Source organism: Ambystoma mexicanum, chromosome 5q, assembly GCF_040938575.1.
Source record: "Ambystoma mexicanum isolate Mex_15411 chromosome 5q, UKY_AmexF1_1, whole genome shotgun sequence".
NCBI lineage: Eukaryota > Metazoa > Chordata > Amphibia > Caudata > Ambystomatidae > Ambystoma > Ambystoma mexicanum.
Genome location: NC_090933.1, coordinates 382,086,057 through 382,109,509, shown reverse-complemented (window position 1 = coordinate 382,109,509; position 23,453 = coordinate 382,086,057). Strand labels below are relative to the sequence as shown.

The window sequence follows — 23,453 nt, the reverse complement described above, 5'->3', positions numbered from 1 at the left end:
CCAGTGTAGTGAGTAACCATTCCTTTGGGAAACTTATTTTTATCCCATGCCTGCACTGATGCTTGTGCAGACATGGTTGGTACGATCCCATAGGTCTGTGCAGTCCCATTCACTGGGTTTTGCTTAAATACTGTGGTCCGCCACAACAATCTCGTGACACGTGTCCCAACCCCCCAGATGACCAACAATGCAACCCATAAAATCCTCCATAGTAATTTTCTGTTGGCCCATTAAACCAGGGATCCATTCCTCTGAACCCGTTAAATGACCCAAATCCCCATGGAAATCCTCCATTGCCCCTCGAAAACACTCTCATTGGCTTTGGACCAGGAACATACACGTCCAGCCACCCCTGTGTCATACACAAACCACTGTGTCCCTGTTGTCCTGTTTTCCCCCGCTGTCCCCCCATAGAATTTGTGATTTCTGCCCCTTCTAAACAAACCTTCGCCAATTTTGAACGAGCTTAGTCTCCGCTTTTGTGCCTGTTCTACACTCTCCGTCTCTTGTTCTAGTCTTCTTTTGCATAAATGCAAAATATGTGCTAATTCTATATAACCTTAAGCCCTCCACCCAACTCCTTAACTTGGGGACCTCAACCTGGGCTACAACGACCCCTCTGACTCTGAAGCCACATCTTCCACCTGCTCCCTAGCAGCACCCAAATGCACGCAATTGATCACTAGCCCAAAACACGCCCATGGCCGCACACTCGACTGGATCCTAGATCATAACATTAATGCTGCCATACTATCTAACCTCCCGTGTCTATGGTGAAACCATAAAACCACCATCTTCTTGATTCCCCCACCTAGCCAACCTAGATCCACTGGCACCAACCCTGGAAGCAAACCAGTATCCATCATGGCCCGTAGCACAGGCAACTTGTCTATTGATCAAATGATCCCTTGGGCTGCCCCACCTCTACCACACAAACACACAACACCATAGACCTGGTGAAACACTATAACTCTCTGCTCAGTAATGCCCTTGACACCCTGGCTCCTTTCAAATACCAGAAACCAAAAAATGCCAAACACCTCAATTCCTGGCTCCCACCTGAACTTAAAATCTCCAGCGCCAAAAAAAGAGCAGCTGAAACAGCTGTCGTAAAGACCTCTCTCATACCAATGAAGCGCATTTCAACTCCACCTCATGCTACTACAGAGAAACCAAAGATGCCGCCAAAGCCAATGCTCATAAGGACAGAATGACCAAGGCTTCCTCCAGCTCGAGAGAACTATTTGCAATTCTCAGAGAATTGGAAGCCCCAATTCTCCCACCATCACCAAAGACAACACTTGTAGGGTAATTCATAGAATTTCGCACAAAAGTGGCGTACGCGGCTGGCGCACAGTGTCCCCGTGCGATACACTGCGCCAGCCGCGCGCGATAAAATCCTTTTCATCGCACAGCGTATTCATGGATTTTAGCCTCAAAAACAAGCCGTGGCACACAGTGGCGCAGAGTGGCGCAGCGACCCTGCAGCAGCGCCAGTTACGCCCCCAAGAACGCCCTCGCGCAAGGAAAAGCCTTCAAAATTCCCAAATCATCGCAAAGGGCTGTGCTAACCCTGGAACAGTTAACAGGGCTGCCAAACAGCAAACGCCAAGCGGGGAAGGTGTATTTCAGTGGTTTGCGGGAGGTTTCACACGCGATTGTCCTGGGTACGTGTACATCAGGGGTGCGCGGGAAGTAACACACGCGATTCCATCAGGGCACGTGTATTCCAGGGGTGCGCAGGAAGTATCACACGCAAAAACAGCAGGGTACGTGCATTTCAGGGGTGCGAGGGAAGTATCACACGCGATTCCATCAGGGTACGTGTATTCCAGGGGTGCGCAGGAAGTATCACACGCAAAAGCAGCAGGTTACGTGTATTTCAGGGGTGCGTGGGAAGTATCACACGCAATTCCATCAGGGTACGTGTATTTCAGTGGTGCACGGGAAGAATCACACGCGATTCCATCAGGACACGTGTATTTCAGGGGTGCGTGGGAAGTATCGCACGCGATTCCATCAGGGCACGTGTATTTCAGGGGTGCGCGGGGAGCACTACACGTGAATTGCCCATGTGGGTCCTCCCAGGTGTTCCCTCTACACCCTGCAAGGCCCCTGCAGGCGGCCCACACCACAGGGGACTACCCTGCACATGTCCCGCAGGCAGCCCATCCACCATGCCCCCCAGCCAACCCACATGTCACCTTGCACTACTGTCCACCAACGCATGTCCCCCTGCACCCCCACCCCCAGCGCTTTGGTGCACCCTCCACCAGGCCCCCACTCATGGCCCCCTACACCCACACCCCCCAGCATCCAGGGGCACCCTCTACCAGGCCCCCACTCATGTCTCCCAGCACCCCCACCCCCCAGCACTTTGGTGCACCCTCCACCAGGCCCCCACTCATGTCTCCCTGCACCCCCACCCCCCAGCACTGTGGGGCACCCTCCACCATGCCCCTACTCATGTCTCCCAGCACCCACACCTCCCAGCACTTTGGTGCACCCTCCACCAGGCCCCCACTCATGTCTCCCAGCACCCCCACCCCCCTGCATCCAGGGGCACCCTCTACCAGGCCCCCACTCATGTCTCCCTGGACACCCCACCCCCATCACTGTGGGGCACCCTCCACCAGGCCCCCACTCATGTCCCCCTGCACCCCCACCACCCAGCAGTGCAGGGCACCCTCCACCAGGCCCCCACTCATGTCTCCCAGCACCCCCACCCCCCTGCATCCAGGGGCACCCTCCACCAGGCCCCCACTCATGTCCCCCTGCACACCCACCCCCCTGCATCCAGGGGCACCCTACACCAGGCCCCCACTCATGTCTCCCAGCACCCCCACCCCCCTGCATCCAGGGGCACCCTCCACCAGGCCCCCACTCATGTCTCCCAGCACCCCCACCCCCCTGCATCCAGGGGCACCCTCCACCAGGCCCCCACTCATGTCCCCCTGCACACTCACCCCCCTGCATCCAGGGGCACCCTCCACCAGGCCCCCACTCATGTCCCCCTGCACCCCCCCCAACAGTCAGGGGCACCCTCCACCAGGCCCCCACTCATGTCCCCCTGCACCCCCACCCCCCAGCACTGTGGGGCACCCTCCACCAGGCCCCCACTCATGTCCCTCTGCACCCCCACACCCCTGCATCCAGGGGCACCCTCCACCAGGCCCCCACTCCTTCCTACCACCCCCCCACCCCCCAGCAGTGCGATTCGCCTGTGTACGTGTATATCAGGGTTGCGCGTGTAGTCTGACACGCGATATCTGCAGGGTACGTGTATTACGGGGTTCGCGGGAAGTTCCACACGCGATTGCCCTGGGTACGTGTATTTCGGGGTGCGCGGGAAGTTCCACATGCAATTTCAGCAGGGTACGTGTATTCCAAGGTGCGCGGGAAGTTCCACACGCGATTTCAGCAGGGTACGTGCATTTCAGGGGTGCGCGAGAAGTATCACACGCCATTCCATCAGGGTACGTGTATTCCAGGGGTGCGCGGGAAGTATCACACGCAAAAGCAGCAGGGTACGTGTATTTCAGGGGTGCGTGGGAAGTATCACACGCGATTCCATCAGGGCACGTGTATTTCAGGGGTGCGTGGGGAGCACTACACGTGAATTGCCCGTGTGGGTCCTCCCAGGTGTTCCCTCTACACCCTCCATGGCCCCTGCAGGCGGCCCACACCACAGGGGACTACCCTGCACATGTCCCGCAGGCAGACCATCCATCATGCCTCCCAGCCAACCCACATGTCACCTTGCACTACTGCCCACCAACGCATGTCCCCCTGCACCCCCACCCCCCAGCACTTTGGTGCACCCTCCACCAGGCCCCCACTCATGTCCCCCTGCACCCCCACCCCCCAGCATCCAGGGGCACCCTCCACCCGGCCCCCACTCATGTCTCCCAGCACCACCACCCCCAGCACTGTGGGGCACCCTCCACCAGGCCCCCACTCATGTCTCCCAGCAACCCCACCCACCAGCACTTTGGTGCACCCTCCATCAGGCCCCCACTCATGTCTCCCAGCACCCCCCCACTCATGTCCAACTCATGTCCCCCAGCACCCCCACCCCCCAGCACTGTGGGGCACCCTCCACCAGGCCCCCACTCATGTCTCCCTGCACCCCCACCCCAGCACTGTGGGGCACCCTCCACCAGGCCCCCACTCATGTCTCCAGCACCCCCACCCCCCAGCACTTTGGTGCACCCTCCACCAGGCCCCCAGTCATGTCTCCCAGCACCCCCACCCCCCAGCATCCAGGGGCACCCTCCACCAGGCCCCCACTCATGTCTCCCAGCACCCCCACCCCCCTGCATCCAGGGGCACCCTCCACCAGGCCCCCACTCATGTCTCCCAGCACCCCCACCCCCCTGCATCCAGGGAACCCTCCACAAGGCCCCCACTCATGTCCCCCTGCACCCCCACTCCCCCAGCACTGTGGGGCACCTGCCAGCAGGCCCCCAGTCATGTCCCACTCATGTCCCCCTGCACCCCCACCACCCAGCAGTGTGGGGCACCTGCCAGCAGGCCCCCACTCATGTCCCACTCATGTCCCCCTGCACCCCCACCCCCCAGCAGTGTGGGGAAACCTCCACCAGGCCCCCACTCATGTCTCCCAGCACCCCCTCCCCCCTGCATCCAGGGGCACACTCCACCAGGCCCCCACTCATGTCTCCCAGCACCCCCACCCCCCAGCACTGTGGGGCACCCTCCACCAGGCCCCCACTCATGTCTCCCAGCACCCCCACCCCCCAGCACTCTGGTGCACCCTCCATCAGGCCCCCACTCATGTCTCCCAGCACCCCCCCACTCATGTCCAACTCATGTCCCCCAGCACCCCCACCCCCCAGCACTGTGGGGCACCCTCCACCAGGCCCCCACTCATGTCTCCCTGCACCCCCACCCCAGCACTGTGGGGCACCCTCCACCAGGCCCCCACTCATGTCTCCAGCACCCCCACCCCCCAGCACTTTGGTGCACCCTCCACCAGGCCCCCAGTCATGTCTCCCAGCACCCCCACCCCCCAGCATCCAGGGGCACCCTCCACCAGGCCCCCACTCATGTCTCCCAGCACCCCCACCCCCCTGCATCCAGGGGCACCCTCCACCAGGCCCCCACTCATGTCTCCCAGCACCCCCACCCCCCTGCATCCAGGGAACCCTCCACAAGGCCCCCACTCATGTCCCCCTGCACCCCCACTCCCCCAGCACTGTGGGGCACCTGCCAGCAGGCCCCCAGTCATGTCCCACTCATGTCCCCCTGCACCCCCACCACCCAGCAGTGTGGGGCACCTGCCAGCAGGCCCCCACTCATGTCCCACTCATGTCCCCCTGCACCCCCACCCCCCAGCAGTGTGGGGAAACCTCCACCAGGCCCCCACTCATGTCTCCCAGCACCCCCTCCCCCCTGCATCCAGGGGCACACTCCACCAGGCCCCCACTCATGTCTCCCAGCACCCCCACCCCCCAGCACTGTGGGGCACCCTCCACCAGGCCCCCACTCATGTCTCCCAGCACCCCCACCCCCCAGCACTCTGGTGCACCCTCCACCAGGCCCCCACTCATGTCTCCCAGCACCCCCACCCCCAGCACTGTGGGGCACCCTCCACCAGGCCCCCACTCATGTCCCCCTGCACCCCCACCCCCAGCAGTGTGGGGCACCCTCCACCAGGCCCCCACTCATGTCTCCCAGCACCCCCACCCCCAGCACTGTGGTGCACCCTCCACCAGGCCCCCACTCATGTCTCCCAGCATCCCCACCCCCAGCATACAGGGGCACCCTCCACCAGGCCCCCACTCATGTCTCCCAGCACCCCCACCCCCCTGCATCCAGGGGCACCCTCGACCAGGCCCCCATTCATGTCTCCCAGCACCCCCACCCCCCTGCATCCAGGGGCACCCTCCACCAGGCCCCCACTCATGTCCCCCTGCATCCCCACCCCCCAGCACTGTGGGGCACCTGCCAGCAGGCCCCCACTCATGTCTCACTCATGTCCCCCTGCACCCCCACCACCCAGCAGTGCACGGCACCCTCCACCAGGCCCCCACTCATGTCTCCCAGCACCCCCACCCCCCAGCACTGTGGGGCACCCTCCACCAGGCCCCCACTCATGTCTCCCAGCACCCCCAACCCCCAGCACTGTGGGGCACCTGCCAGCAGGCCCCCACTCATGTCCCACTCATGTCTCCCAGCACCCCCACCCCCAGCACTGTGGTGCACCCTCCACCAGGCCCCCACTCATGTCTCCCAGCATCCCCACCCCCCAGCATCCAGGGGCACCCTCCACCAGGCCCCCACTCATGTCTCCCAGCACCCCCACCCCTCTGCATCCAGGGGCACCCTCCACCAGGCCCCCACTCATGTCTCCCAGCATCCCCTCCCCCCTGCATCCAGGGGCACCCTCCACCAGGCCCCCACTCATGTCCCCCTGCACCCCCACCCCCAGCACTGTGGTGCACCCTCCACCAGGCTCCCACTCATGTCCCCCTGCACCCCCACCCCCCTGCATCCAGGGGCACCCTCCACCAGGCCCCCACTCATGTCTCCCAGCACCCCCACCCCCCAGCACTGTGGTGCACCCTCCACCAGGCCCCCACTCATGTCTCCCAGCACTCCCACCCCCCTGCATCCAGGAGCACCCTCCACCAGGCCCCCACTCATGTCCAACTCATGTCTCCCAGCACCCCCACCCCCCTGCATCCAGGTGCACTCTCCACCAGGCTCCCACTCATGTCTCCCAGCACCCCCACCCCCCAGCACTGTGGGGCACCCTCCACCAGGCCCCCACTCATGTCCCCCTGCACCTCCACCCCCCTGCATCCAGGGGCACCCTCCACCAGGCCCCCACTCATGTCTCCCAGCACCCCCACCCCCCTGCATCCAGGGGCACCCTCCACCAGGCCCCCACTCATGTCTCCCAGCACCCCCACCCCCCAGCACTGTGGGGCACCCTCCAACAGACCCCCACTCATGTCTCCCAGCACCCCCACCCCCAGAACATTGATGCACCCTCCACCAGGCCCCCACTCATGTCTCCCAGCACCCCCACCCCCCTGCATCCAGGGGCACCCTCCACCAGGCCCCCACTCATGTCCCACTCATGTCCCCCTGCACCCCCACCCCCAAGCACTGTGGGGCACCTGCCAGCAGGCCCCCACTCATCTCCCCCTGCACCCAGGTCCTGACAATCCTCAATCATGGCTGTTATGGCCAGCCTCCGCAGCCAAAAGGCCCAACCAAGTATCCCATCCACCCACATAGAAAAGGCAATTACATGATACACCCCCAATCTAAAGTATGTAAATGAACACATGTCCGTCACACACACACAATGGTTGCAAGTGAATGTGAAAACCCATATCATGACATGCATGAAACCAATGAGACAATACCACGCATCAAAGTATGAATCCAAAAAATGTATTTAAAAAAACATGAATGGGAATAAAATGAAAAAAAAACAACAGTGGGAATGAAAAAATGAAACCTGCATGTCCCTTTTGAAATCAAAAACAAGAAATCAGAATCCAAATGAATGTAGTCCAAAATCAAAGTAAAAAAAGTAATCCAAGGGAAAAACCATAAACAAAACTATTGCACCATGGTGAAACTAAAAATAATCAGGAAAAGATAAATCCAATGTTGAACTATGTACAAATGAACAATCCAGGGTCCATGATCCCAACTAACTAAATGAAACCTACCAAAAACTAATACATAAGAAAAAAACTATATACAGAAATGTGGTGCATAGTCCAAGCGCAACCAAAAGAAAAAAATAACAAAGGAAACCTAACACTAATTAACTAACTATATACAATGGCGGCGGGCAAGTCCAGCGGCTCACTCTGTGGTGTCCCGGGCCAGGGCATCATCGAACTCCTGGTCGATATCCCGGAGGCGGTCCACTTCCATGGCCCAGAGGGTCCGCAGGGACGACGACATGCTCTCCTCCAAATCCCTGCGGATTACCTCGAGGCACTCGGCCCGCCTCAGGGCCTTCCGCATGGAGTTCTCCGCCCTGACCATTGTGAGCCACGCCTCTTCCGCCCGCCGCTGCTCCGCACCTATCTGCTGGCCCAAACGCTGTCACACGGAAGACACTCCCATTCCAGGGTCCTCCTGCCCTCCGGCCTATGCCTGCCCCTCTGTTGTAGATGTCCCCGAGCCATGATGCCTCCCACGTCGAGCCTGCCGCTGCCTCCGATGCAACTGCCTCTGCCAGCACGACGGCATCCAGGCTGATGGAATCCACCGACGCCGTCGTGCACGTGCCCTGCCCGATGATGCCGTCACATCCTCCATCTGCTGGTGTCCAGTTGCTGATGTGTCCACCCCTGCTGGACCTCCGACTCCCGACTGTGGCAGGGCTGGGTTCCCCACTGAGCTGGCTGCGTTGGTCAGGGCAGGTCCACAGGGGGCCCTGGTGGCATCTAGGCCGGAAGACGGCATGAAGAACGACTGGCGCATAGTCTCCACAGAGGAGGAGAGGGCCGCCATAGTGGCCGACACATGTACGAAACCCCTGACCATGGCCACTCCCAACTGGGCCACGTTGGCACGGTGCTCTTCGTGATGACGTGCGTGCTCCACCCGTGAAGCATGCACGTCATCACGAATGACACCCGTGCGCAACGCGACACCAATCAGGACCTTCTCCATACGGCCAGGGGTCCCCTCGTCCGCAGGTGGAGTAGAGTCAGATGACATGGACGTCGCCCCTACCTGTGGACGGGCCTGGGATGGGGCATCCCTGCTGGTGCATGGTGGTGCAGTCACAGTGTCAGGGACAGTGACATGCACAGGCCCCTCCACGGTGACCTGTGATGCCTCCTGCCCCTGGACTGCACCACTTGCACCAGCAGGAATGCCCCCGCCAGGCCCCATGTGCGGCTCAGTAGCGGCCTCCTTCTCCTCTGTGGAAACCACCAACCTGGATGGCTCCACACCGTCTTCCGCCGTTGCAAGCCCCTGTGGGGGCTCACTCACCCCTTCCACTGCAGCCGTGGCGGCATCCCCACCGCTTTGCTCCACAGCGCCGTCTCCGCTCTCTTCTTCACTTACCGCTGTGTAGAAGGAGACATAGAACACAAGCATCAGGGTACTGTACAATGGTCCCCTAGACAGGAAGCAATAGCAGATGAGTGGCACTGTCAAAGATCACCTCCATCATGTCCCTCCACAACACATGGGTCAGTGCAGGCAAGACACATGCAGTAACAGGCATGGTGCATGCTATGGACATTAGCATACATGTCCAAGGGACTCTTGAAACATACAATGTTGTTTTGGAACTCACATGCATCATGGGTCATGCCTATCACATGCACACACTTCACCGTAGTTTCATCCATCTGGCCTCGCACACCCCAGACACAGTGGATACAAGGGTAACTAGGCTGCATCATTGAATCTGAACATTGTCACAGACATGTGTCATGCATCCATGGCATTCACAAGTCACAGACACGCAGGTCAGACACACAGACATGGACACCATACATGTACATGGCATCAGCACCCATCCCTCACCCCTACACATGTCCAGGAACACAGACTGGCATGCTCTCATGTGTCCATTCCGCACAGGGCTCCCCATGTTGCATTTAAACACATGCACCAACCATGTGGTACACACATTACTGGCCTCACTTGCATGACCATGATGTCCCTGCACACATACATGCGTACATGGCCTATGTCACACATACAGGCAGCATCAGACAACCAGCACACTGTAACATGCCCTGTCCCACACAGCAATGCTTGGCCACTTACCGCTCAACTCCAGACGGGTCTGCCTCTCAAGGATCTGGGCGTGGAGCGCTGGGCGTACGCGTTCCAGGACCCTCAGCTGGATGGTACTCATGCGGCCCCGGCCCCCCTCCACGAGGTGCCGGGCCTTCAAGAGGGTCCTGGACCTCAAGTCCTCCCAGCGCTTCTTGACTTGCTTGATGTTGCGGGTTGCCACCCCCTCCGCGTTGATGGCAACCACAAAGTCGTCCCAGATCCTGTCCCGTCCTTCCTTGTTGGCGCGTGATGATCCAAAGAGGGCATCATACTGCCCCAGGTCTTGCTCCACCAGGACACCAACTTTGGTGGCAGTGAAGCTGGTGCCCCTCTGCCTCTCTGGCCGGATGTTGCCAGTGGTGCCAGATGTTGCAGTGCCCGACATGGCAACCCCAGACGCAGGAGTGGGTGGGCAACTGGGTCCTGGGGCTGGGCTGTGGAGCGATGGTATACCAGTCGGGAGTCTTCTGTTCCAGCAGGGTTGGACACAGCAACTGGACCCCTGCAGATGGCAGATGTGCAGGCACAAAATGGCAGGGCACAGTGGCAGCAGGCAGGCAGGCAGCAGCAGATGGCTCGTGGGAGGCTGCTCGGGGCTCTGGGGGGCAGTAATTCGGCCTTTTGGGCAGGAGCGTGGTCTTCCGTGTGTTTTCGCGTGGCCAGATTGATACAGAGTGATTTGGCACGTGAAAAAATTGCACGTCAGCGTGTAATTCGAGGAAAGGCACTTAGCGCGTAAGCGCGTCAGCACGCATACGCAATTTCATTGGACCAAAGGCCCCTAGCGCATAAGCGCGTCTGTTACGTATGGCGCACGGGCGTTGCCCTGGTAGGGCTTGCAGATCCCATGTGGATTTCCCCCAATCGCGTGTGAAACTTCCCGCGCACCCCTGAAATACACGTACCCAGGCCAATCGCGTGTACGCTCACTTCCCTCCGATTACACGCGATGACACTCGGACGTACAGTTTTACCACGTGTGCTCTGTCATCACGTGTTATGAGGGAAACACCGCGCGCGTCACGTCACAGACGCGCTTACGCGCTAAGGGCCTTTGGTCCAATGAAATCGCATATGCGTGCTGACGTGCATACGCGCTAAGGGCCTTTCCTCGAATTACACGCAGACGTGCAGGATTTTCACGTGCCAAATCACTCCGTATCAAGCTGGCCACGCGTAAGCACACGGAAGACCACGTCCTGCCCAGAAGGCCGAATTACTGCCCCCCAGAGCCCCGAGCATGCTCCCACCTGCCATCTGCTGCTGCCTGACTGCCTGCTGCCCACGTGCCCTGCCATTTGCTGCCTGTACATCAGCCCAGGGTGCTGTTGCTGTGACCACCCCTGCTGGAACCGGAGACTCCCGACTGGGATTCCATCGCTCCACAGCCCAGCCCGAGGACCCAGTTGCCCACCCACTTCTGCCTCTGGGGTTGTCATGTCGGGCACTGCAACATCTGGCACCACTGACAACCCCCGGCCAGAGAGGCAGAGGGGCACCAGCTTCACTGCCACCGAAGTTGGTGTCCTGGTGGAGCAAGTCCTGGGGCAGTATGATGCCCTCTTCGAAGTTCCCATGCCGACAAGGAAGGACGGACTCGGATCTGGACGGACATCATGACTGCCATCAACGCGGAGGGGGTGGCAGTCCGACTATTCCATCATGTCAAGAAGCGCTGGGAGGACTTCAGGTCCAGGACCCTCAACAAGGCCCGGCGCCTCTTGAAGGCAGCGGATGCTAAGGGGTGCCGGGGCCACTTGTCGGAAGATCAGATGAAGGTCCTGGAACGCATATCCCCAGCGCTCCACGTCCAGGTCCTTGAGAGGCAGACCCGTCTGGAGTCGAGCAGTAAGTGTACATGCATCATGATTGTAAACTGTGTGTGTGGTGATGTGCCAGTAGTGTGCAGGTTGCACATGTGTTTTTATGGGGCCAAGTATGGGTGGGGGTGTACAGGGCCGTGAGGCTAACACATGCAAGGGCTCTCATGTGTGAGACATGGATGGTGCTTGTGTGTGTAGGCTTGCATGCCAAATGCAGTTGTGTGGGCACACATGTTTGGATGAATGTGTATGTAAGTAGGCATGTTCGTGATGTCACACATCGATGTTGTTTTCGGCTACATGTATCAGCACTGTGTACATGTGCATGTGTGTGTATTTGACAAGGGTGCAACAGTGATGTAACATGGATGCATGTGACAGCGGGATGTGGAAGCCTGATTGGCAGATGTGACATGGATGCCGATCTGAACACTGCGACAGTTGGCAGAGGTGTACACATGCATGCAAGTGTGGTGGTGTGTGTGCATGTGTAGTGCACTCCCTGTGTTGCATGTGATGTCTGGCTCACCTTTGCCTGCTCATGCTGTTGTATGTGTATGGATGGTGCTGGCAGTTGCGATATGGCTGTGGTATGGCTCATGTGTGCAAGTTGAAATGACATGTGTGTTGGCGATTGTGATGCCATGTCTGAGGTTTGCCAATGCCACTCATGTACAACTGTCATGTGTGTATGTCTTCACTGTACAGTGCCCTGATGCCTGTATTTTATTTCTCCCTGTCTGTAGCGTCAACTGATGAAGAGGGCGGAGAAGGTGCCGTGGAGCACAGCGGCTGGGATCGCACCGCCAGCCGGAGACGCAAGGCCCGGCTCCCCTCCCAGGTTGTGATCTCGTCGGGGAGTGAGGAGTCCGGTGCCGCGTCCCAGGCCGTAGCTGCCGGGGGGAGGTCCAAGAGGCGGAGGTCGGAGTTGGACTCCTCGGCAGCAGAAGGGGCAGCTGGGACCCCACAGGGCCCAACGGGGGAAGATGGCACGGAGTCATCCAGGTTGGTGGGGGGTTTGGTGGAGGAGGAGGCCGCACAGTGTTAGGGGTGGGGGTGCTGGGAGACATGAGTGGGGGCCTGGTGGAGGGTGCCCCACAGTGCTGGGGGGTGGGGGTGCTGGGAGACATGAGTGGGAGACTGGTGGAGGGTGCCCCACAGTGCTGGGGTGTGGGGGTGCAGGGGGACATGAGTGGGGACCTGGTGGAGGGTGCCCCACAGTGCTGGGGGGTGGGGGTGCAGGGGGACATGAGTGGGGGCCTGGTGGAGGGTGCCCCTGGATGCAGGGGGGTGGGGGTGCTGGGAGACATGAGTGGGGGCCTGGTGGAGGATGCCCCTGGATGCTGGGGGGTGGGGGTGCAGGGGGACATGAGTGGGGGCCTGGTGGTGGGTGCCCCTGGATGCTGGGGGGTGGGGGTGCTGGGGGACATTAGTGGGAGCCTGGTGGAGGGTGCACCACAGTGCTGGGGGGTGGGGGTGCAGGGGGACATGAGTGGGGGCCTGGTGGAGGGTGCCCTGCACTGCTGGGTGCTGGGGGTGCAGGGGGACATGAGTGGGACATGAGTGGGGGCCTGCTGGCAGGTGCCCCACAGTGCTGGGGGGTGGGGGTGCAGGGCGACATGAGTGGGGGCCTGGTGGAGGGTGCCCCTGTATGCAGGGGGGTGGGGGTGCTGGGAGACATGAGTGGGGGCCTGGTGGAGGGTGCCCTGCACTGCTGGGTGGTGGGGGTGCAGGGGGACATGAGTGGGACATGAGTGGGGGCCTGCTGGCAGGTGCCCCACAGTGCTGGGGGGTGGGGGTGCTGGGAGACATGAGTGGGGGCCTGGTGGAGGGTGCCCCTGGATGCAGGGGGGTGGGGGTGCTGGGAGACATGAGTGGGGGCCTGGTGGAGGGTGCCCCGGATGCGGGGGGTGGGGGTGCTGGGAGATATGAGTGGGGGCCTGGTGGAGGGTACCCCTGGATGCTGGCGGGTGGGGGTACGGGGGGACATGAGTGGGGGCCTGGTGGAGGGTGCCCCTGGATGCAGGGGGGTGGGGGTGCTGGGAGACATGAGTGGGGGCCTGGTGGAGGGTGCCCCACAGTGCTGGGGGGTGTGGGTGCAGGGGGACATGAGTGGGACATGAGTGGGGGCCTGCTGGCAGGTGCCCCACAGTGCTGGGGGGTGGGGGTGCTGGGAGACATGAGTGGGAGCCTGGTGGAGGGTGCCCCACAGTGCTGGGGGGTTGGGGTGCTGGAAGACATGAGTGGGGGCCTGGCGGAGGGTGCCCTGCACTGCTGGGTGGTGGGGGTGCAGGGGGGCATGAGTGGGACATGATTGGGGGCCTGCTGGCAGGTGCCCCACAGTGCTGGGGGGTGGGGGTGATGGGAGACATGAGTGGGGGCCTGGTGGAGGGTGCCCCTGGATGCAGGGGGGTGGGGTGCTGGGAGACATGAGTGGGGGCCTGGTGGAGGGTGCCCCTGGATGCAGGGGGGTGGGGGTGCTGGGAGACATGAGTGGGGGCCTGGTGGAGGGTGCCCCTGGATGCTGGGGGGTGGGGGTGCAGGGGGACATGAGTGGGGGCCTGGTGGAGGGTGCCCCACAGTGCTGGGGGGTGGGGGTGCAGGGGGACATGAGTGGGGGCCTGGTGGAGGGTGCCCCTGGATGCAGGGGGGTGGGGGTGCTGGGAGACATGTGTTGGTGATCAGTAGTGCAAGGTGACATGTGGGTTGGCTGGGGGGCATGGCCATGGTGGGTGGGTTGCCTGAGGGACATGAGCAGGGGTGCAGGGTAGTCCCTTGTGTTGTGGGCTACCTGCAGGGGCCTGAAGGGTGTAGAGGGAACACCTGGGAGGACCCACACAGCCAAATCACGTGTAGCACTCCCCGGCACCACCGAAATACACATACCCAGGCCAATCGCATGTGGAACTTCCCGCGCATCCCGAAACACACGTACCCAGGCCAATCGCGTGTGGAACTTCCCGCGCACCCCGAAGTACACGTACCCAGGCCAATCGCGTGTGGAACTTCCCGCGCATCCCGAAACACACGTACCCAGGCCAATCGAGTGTGGAACATCCCGCGCACCCCGAAGTACACGTACCCAGGCCAATCGCGTGTGGAACTTCCTGCGCATCCCAAAACACACGTACCCAGGCCAATCGCGTGTGGAACTTCCCACGCACCCTGAAGTACACGTACCCAGGCCAATCGCGTGTGGAAATTCCCGCACATCCCGAAACACATGTACCCAGGCCAATCGTATGTGGAACTTCCCACGCACCCCGAAACACACGTACCCAGGCCAATTGCGTGTGGAACTTCCCGCGCACCCCGAGGTACACGTACCCAGGCCAATCGCGTGTAGAACTTCCCGCACATCCCGAAACACACGTACCCAGGCCAATCGCACGTGGAACTTCCGTGCACCCCGAAACACACGTACCCAGGCCAATCGCATGTGGAACTTCACGCGCACCCCGAAACACACGTACCCAGGCCAATCGCATGTGGAACTTCCCGCGCACCCCAAAACACACGTACCCAGGCCAATCGCGTGTGGAGCTTCCCGCGCACCCAGAAACACACGCACACACTATTTTTCACACAGCAGGTGTCCGTGTTTGTCGGTACCCGTTTGCACCTCATTTGTCCTAGAGGGCCACTGTATGGACCATTCCTCATAAGTGTATATGGGTGCTTTTTGTTAGCACACATTTTGGCGCACATTTATTTCAGGCGCAGGGACGCTACCGCCTGCTTTCTTGTGGCGTACTTGTTTGGCCCTGTGCGCGTCTTTCACCGTGCGCTGGTTTGCCCTATTCGATTCCATGAATACAGGTTGTAGGCGAGCGTGTGGGCTTTCCGCGCACTTGCCTCCTGTACTTCCCCCGTGACGCCCATATTTTCATGCGTTGTTCCCCATCCGAGTGTTATGCCCCGTGTTCCGCCTACGTTTGTGATGTGCGCCACGCTATGTGCGATTTCGCAGTGGAAGTGGCGCACGCCGTTGGATGACCTGTGCGCAGGCGTGCACCGCGCACTTTTTCAGCGCACATCTAATGTTTTTCTCGCGCACAGACTTCTATGAATCGATGTGCGCTGGTTTCCCTGCGATTTTCGCAGTTGCACTGCGATTTTCGCACTTTTACTGCGAATCGCACGTTTTGGCACCCCTGCGCGGGAATTTTCGGTACACATTAATTCCATGAATCGACCAGTTGGTGTGTGACAACACAGCCATGCAAGTATCCTGGTGTGTCCTATTGTTCCATGGTGTGTTTTCTATCGCTGCTACTGAAGCGGGCGGTAAGGTAACTATGCCCTTCTCTCCCTGCTCGACATCACATTCCTCTCCATCTTCATCGCCTACTCCGGCTACTAAATTCCCTGACCCTTCTACAGGCACAGAAGCATAACCAGCACCAGAGAGAATAGGACTGGGTGTGGTGTATACCACATGACACATTCGAGCCAAGTATGCACAGGGTCCCAATGCTTAATTCTGATCCAACTCTATGCGATTACGACACATATATGCTACATGTCTGAAGGCAAAAGCATTCGGTGTGTGTAGATGACAACCCATGGGTGTTGAAGGGCTTGCAAAAATTGTGAAAAGTGCTTAGAAAATGGGGGATGCTGCTATTGAGAAAAAGTGTCAAACAATGCTGAAATCCTGCTATTGAGCATGCACGAACTTTAGGTGCATTCATTGTTCATCCTAACACATGTGAATGATTCAAATGTGGAGTGTTAGCCGAGTGTTAGCTGTTCCACTGGATTCTGCTGGAGTAACTTTTCTACCTCCATTCTTTGGGGCAGACTCTGTGCTGTGCTTTGCTTTAAACACTCACTCCAAACGCAGAGTGTCTGCAGAGTGTTAGCCGAGTGTTAGCTGTTCCACTGGATCCTGCTGGAGTAACGTTTCTTCCTCCATTATTTAGGGCGGACTCTCTGCTGTGCTTTGCCTTAAACACTCACTCCCCACGCGGAGCACCTGCGGAGTGCTAGCTGAGTGTTTGCAGAGGAGCCGATATGGAGGTAGGTTTCTCAACACCAGCTCTGCGAATACGGAGCCGTGTAAAAATTCCAGACTTCAATATTGAAAATAATGAAAATAATAAAAATAATGAAGACGCGGTAGATGGTGGATTGGAACCATTACCGTGCATAACTGCGAGGCATCTGGTGCTTCCAACGTCATCAAAGCTTACAACGCCTATAACAGTGTGGAGTGTAGCTCTGCCCAACATCAACAAAATGGAGGCAAACAAGCTGAGAAGAAAGTTGCCGCAGCCGCACACAGCGCAAAAGTTGAAAGACGTTTCTTTACTTAACAATCTAAGAATCTCCCTCCCCCTCCCTTCCAATTGACAACTTCCTACCTTAGCGGCTTACCAGGGAACGGTGCTCACGTGTGTGTGTGACACAGGAAGTCTCACTGTGGCTGCGGTGTGTTGCCTGCAATCAGTGTCGGAGGCTGAGCCGGCAAAGGCGCATGCGCACGGGTCGTTTGGGGAGGAGGAAGTAAGGAGTGAAATGATGGACTATTTGAGAGAGAGGGAGAGGAGGAGTGCGCGGGAAGGGACCCTTGCAGGCACTGTTCTCGTCGCAGAAGATAGCGACGTCGAAAATGATTAAGTGTTTTGTGTACCCATAGAGGAGGGAACATTTAAACTTACACAAAGTAAGTTTCAAAACGTAATTAATGGTTCAACAAAGCAATTGCCAGCTGAATTGAACGAGGCCCCTCTTGATTTGCTGCTATACGTAGATGGTCTGGATGAACTCCGAGTAACTGGAGAAAAAACTGAGCTGGCCCAAAAACAACATAAGACAGATATTACAGTTCTTAATACAATGGGCCTCATTATAATGTTGGCGGACATGGTATGAACGGTGCCGGTAAGGCACCCCCACCGTTCATATCGTGCCGCCGAATTACGAGTTTTGCTCATGGGTGCCTGACAGCCTGCCACAGGTCTGACCTTGCGGGCTGTGTGGCTCCCGCGAGCTTAATTCGTAATTGCACTTGCACCGTTATCAACAGTGCCGGTACAACCATGCTCCCCACCCCCATTCTGCCCTCGAGCCCGGCAATACTGCCAACCGCGAATGGACAATAACCGGCCCATTCAACTCATAATGGGCCGGTTATTGCCCAATCACCGGTGGCGGTGCCGGTAGCGAGTTTGCCGGCAGCAGTGCCTGTTTTACAGGCACAGCTACCGCCAAGCTCGTAATGAGGCCAAATGACTCCCCAGAACCAAGACACATTGAGATTTGTTGGCCAAAAGATCCCAGTACAATAAAGCTGAAAAATGAAAAAGACCGATTTCAAGTGCCTCTTCTTGTATAAGGAACGCAAATGCAAAAACCTTTGGAAATACAAAAAAAAACAATTGACAAGAAATAAAAAATCTGTACAAAATCTATGCTAGAAAAACAATAAAATTGCATTTTAAAACAAAAGAGACATTAACACAACAACCTGGGAGGTACACGCCAATCAAGAAATTATATGAATGAGCATGATAACACCCAAGTGCTACAGGTAATCTCTGATCAAGAGCTACTACTGGCATCTACACGTTGTGATCTGGTTCAAGCCTCCCATAGAACGGATTCTGGCTGAAATGCAGATAGCCCAAAAAATAGTGAGATTGCTAATCATTAGCAGGAAACAGCTTGGGTGCGATAAATCAGGATGAAAGCAATCTAGACGATCCATATACGGTAGAGGACTATTCATCTGTCAAAACATCTACCCCACAAATCAGAAGCACAAAGCGTGCAATAACAGAAGTAGATACTAGCAAATCCACCATAGAAATGGCACCGGAAAAAAAATCTAAAGCAGCAGGATATGCTGGAAAAGCCTCTAAAACCTCACAATCAAATGATCAAAGTGAATTGCCAGATAAAGAGTCAGGTGTGGAGAAACAACACCCAGACAAAGAAAAGCAAAAGCAAAATACAGGCTGAGATGGAAACGATATATGCCAGGATGTGGAGACCGGAAAATGCAAGGCCAGACAAAAGAGGGATAATGCAAAACAACAAGCCTCGACCGAAAGTCCCAAATTTATCAGTCAGGAACACCTTGGAGTATATGCAGAGCATTGTGCTAACCTACAAGCAGTGGTAGGGTCTATGGTTACCATTACGCTTGCTCCATTTCTTAAATTATATTAAGCTTTTTATGATAATTATAAAGATCAAACAACTCTGATGGCAATAATGCAAACAAAACTAATATATGTGGAAACATATATTGAAGCAACAAAGGAAAGTAGGGCAAAAGAGAAAGACTCCGAAAATTTGATTTTAAAAACTTTAATTTATTTAATGGGAGATGCCCGTGAAGATAAAAGATCCTTCCTAAATTGCCTTAGTGACACAGTTAAACTTCTAAAAACTGAAACACATAAGAAAGTGGAAACTTTTAAAGACAAAAATAATGAAATTTAAATCAATATACAGCCTCAGGAATGACCTGAAACAACTGAAATAGTAAACAAAACGTATGAGCATAATGCAGGAAAGGTGGCTCAAACGAACAATAACTGCCTAAAAGAAGTGAGGAACAGATAAAGGAAGCCTTCCAAGCGGGGAACCAAGAAACCCGGAAACATATACAAAGTATTAATATGAACCCACTGACAGTACAGAGAGGATAGGGTGACACCAACCCAAACTAAGGAACTATTTGCAATATTTGATCCAGAATTTGAAAAAGAAAAAAAAATAAAGATATAAAAAGAAACACTTCTGAAGTGCAAATCAAAGAGACAAAAAATTAAGCAAAGACAAAATCAACACTTAGTGGGGGAACACAGAACTTTATAAGAAATCTTGATCCCTTTGAAGAACCCACCCCGAGAAACACACAAAAAGTGCTCACAGAATCAAAAATGACAAATGAGGACCAGCTTCAAAAGCCACAGAAAGGCAAAAGGACCTTTATAAACAATCAAAGTTCTAAAGAGGTTGATATGAATGATGTGGATAAAACAGATGAATCAGTGCTACTGTTACTATCAGTTTATGAAGATGACATTTATTTGGTCCCAGAAATCGAGAATAAGAATGAAGAGAGCGTTATAGAACAGTGTTCTCTGACAAAACAAACTGTACAAAAAATAAAGGATATTGCATTCATAACTCTGGAAGAAAAGAGAGCGCTTATAGAGAAAAAATAACAAATACAAAAACTGAATTACTTACAACAATGATTGATCGGTCTAAACAAGATGGTGCTAAACAGAAAAAACAGTTATATATTTACCATCAGACACAGAAAGATCCAGCACATGAAGTACAAAAAGCAACGCGTTACCAGCAAGCTCCAAGAGAGGAACAATCGACCATGCACAAACTTATGCTGGAAAGAGCAATTAAGGTCAAAGATGGTTCGATTCTGAATTGGGCTAACTTAATGAGACTCCTACACAGTGTGCCACAATTAAGGGTGATTGACCCGAGAGACATAAAGATTGTTACATTTTGGAAAGAAGAAGAAACAGATTACATCTGTATTCATTTAGTTTCTAAGTCAATAATGCTCTTAATTCAATCGGCAACTGATGAATGAAGGTGCTTGGATTCGACGTAACATCTTGCCAAAGTAAATCACCTGAACAAGATATAAGGGCATACGGACAAAAAAAACATAATTAAAATAATCAACCCACAATAGAGTCTCTGATAAAAGAGGACATAAACTGTAAATCCATCAGATTCTCTCCTACCAATCTAAAGGGACCAAAAGCCCTGCCTATGAAGACAGCGGGCAAGACATCTGAAACTTCCAGTGAAAATTAAGTAAATAAAGACCGATTGGTGACCAGAATCGATCCTGAAAAATCATGTAATTGGTTAGCCGAGACATTAGGATCAACTGAACAAAACTAGACCGAATGCCAAGAAGCTAAACCTGGCCTCCAAATTTCCTCATGGAACACCCGAGGATTTAATCACCTATTTCAAAAGATCAACGCTGAGTTGATTGCTTCAGACATTATATGCCTACAGGAATGCTGGTTACAGGAGTTGCCGGTCATAGATAGTTTCACATGCTTTTTAAACAAAGCCTTCAAAGGACAAAAAGGGAGACCATCAGCGGGGAAAAGTTGTGCGCGTGATAACACTGTCACTGTCACCATTTATACAAATAACCATAATCCATGAAGAACAACAGGGTCACTGAGATAACAAAACTTAAATAGTCTTTAATTTGTACTGGAACTCTAAAGCAAAAGATGGCGATAGGTTCATGGAGAAAGTAACAAAGAACATTGATGAGCTGAGAGCGGAATAAATCGTGCCTCAGATAATTCTGTGCAGTGATTTAAATATTGATTGCTGTATGAATGTAAGAGCCGAAGTCTCACAATTGCATAAGAAACAACAAATGAACCGAACAAAGAGATGGATGACAGAGATGAAATCTAGAGATCTCCACATAGTAAATAATACTGTGGTGGGTGATTTGGAAGGAGCTAAAACATGGTTCTCACACAATGCTAGTGCAACTCTGGACTATTTCTTTGTGGACTCGGCAACACACAAATTAATAATGTTATTAAGGATAGTACCATCATTAAAGAGTGACCATACTACACTATTTCTCAAATGTAGAGAAACAAATAATCAACAGCTAAGCAGAAAAATCAAAAAAATATGGCCACATAAGATTGTCACAAATAATGGTTTAAATTGCCTAAAATGTACTTTGCAAATGGTACCTTTACCATCGAATGCTATAACTAAGTGGCAGCTCTCAGTAGATTATAGCGTGGAATACGAGAGCTACTTATCAGCCTTTAGAGAGTCAAGATCGCAGTCCGGGACGACCAAAGTGACAAGATTACATTATTATAATGCGGAGCTCGCCCAAAAAAAACAGAAACTTGCAAAAGATCTGAGAGAAATCAGGAGAATGAAGACTCCTGAATCACTAATGTAGAGAAAGGAACTAAAAATAAATTATCGGCATTGGGTAAAGTTACACTGAGAAAATGTATACCAAAAGGATTCCCAGCAAATGCTCATAACCCATTTCAGCAGACAGCGTATTCATGGATTTTAACATCCATAAGCAACGGTGGCGCAGAGTGGCTCAGCAACCCTGCAGCAGCGCAAGTTACGCCCCCACCCCCGCCCCATGCACCATGAACAGCGCACAAATCCAGTACATGGTGCAAAGGCCAGCGGACCAGCATACAGCCCCCCAACCATGAAATCGCGTGTAAAACTCCCCGCGCACCTCTCAGAATACACGTACCCCTCTCGCGCTAGCGAAATCACGTGTAAAAATCCCTGCGCACCCCTCAAATACACGTACCCCTATTGCGCTAGCAAAATTGCATGTAAAACTCCCTGCGCACCCCTCAGAATACACGTACCGCTCTCGCACTAGCGAAATCGCGTGTAAAACTCCCCACGCACCCCTGAAATACAGGTACCCCACTCACACAGGGCCTATCATGTGTGAAACTTCCCACGTACCCCACAAATACACATACCACGCTCACCCAGGGCCTATCGCATGTGAAACTCCATGCGTACCCCACAAATACACATACCCCACTCGGGCCAGGTAAATTGCGTGGAAAAAATCCCCCCTGTGGTGTGGGCTGCCTGTGGGGCATGGCCAGGGTGGATGGGCTGCCTGTGAGGCATGGGGGGGTGGATGGGCAGCCTGCATGAATTTCGGGGGTGCGCGGGAAGTTTCACACGCAATAGGCCCTGTGTGAGCGGGGTAAGTGTATTTGTGGGGTACGCAGGGAGTTTCACACATGATAGGCCCTGTGTGAGTGGGGTATGTGTATTTGTGGGGTACGCGGGGAGTTTAACACGCGATAGGCCCTGTGCGAGCAGGGTACATGTATTTGTGGGGTACGCGGGGAGTTTCACATGCGATAGGTCCTGTGCGAGCGGGGTACGTGTATTTCGGGGGTGCACAGGAACTTTTACATGTGTTTGCGCAGGCGCCAGAGGGGTATGTGTATTCTGAGGGGTGCGCAGGGAGTTTTACACACGATTTTGCTAGCGGGTGCGCGGGGAGTTTTACACGCGATTTCGCTAGCGCGAGAGGGGTACATGTATTCTGAGGGGTGCGCAGGGAGTTTTACACGCGATTTGGCAGTGTGGGTCCTCCCGAGTGTGCCCCCTCCATCCTTCCCAGGCCCTGCAGGCAGCCCACACCACAGGGGACTACCCTACACCCCTGGCCATGCCCTGCAGGCAGCCCATCCACCCTGGCCATGCCCCGCAGGCAGCCCACATGGCACCATGCACTTGTGAGCTCGAACACATGTCCCAGCCACCATTGATGGGCACCTGACAGCAGGCCCCGACTCATGTCCCTCTGCACCCTCACCCACCCAGCATTGACGGGCACCTGTCAGCAGGCCCCAACTCATGTCCCCCTGCACCCCCACCCACCCAGCATTGACGGGCACATGCCAGCAGGCCCCGACTCATGTCCCCCTGCACCCCCTCCCACCCAGCCACCCAGCAGTGACGGGTACCTGCCAGCAGGCCCCGACTCATGTCCCCCTGCACCCCCAGCCACCCAGCCACCCAGCAATGACGGGCACCTGCCAGCAGGCCCCGACTCATGTCCTAGCAAACAACATGTCACAACAAAACAGAGCCATGTCCCTAAAGCCAACCGTAATCCCCTTTCCCCCCCAACCTAAGCATGCAACCATCTGCAGAACCCACTCCCAAATTACCCATGCCATGATAGTCTAAATGAACCACCATGTCCATGCAGGAATGCACGACAGAGCCAAACAGTGGCAACACATGACAGAGGAAATGTTCAATGAGACATGCACAAAACCA

General features: G+C 55.5%; 1 long non-coding RNA gene across 1 annotated transcript in view; it reads right to left on the bottom strand.

The window, feature by feature from the left end:
- The window catches only part of LOC138498584 (uncharacterized), a 92,944-nt gene extending 75,866 nt beyond the window's left edge, over nt 1-17,078 (bottom strand). Inside the window, exon 1 of the long non-coding RNA XR_011278764.1 lies at nt 16,998-17,078. This is a non-coding gene — a long non-coding RNA (uncharacterized lncRNA). The remainder of the gene's footprint in view (nt 1-16,997) is intronic.
- Between the last annotated feature and the right edge of the window lie 6,375 nt (nt 17,079-23,453).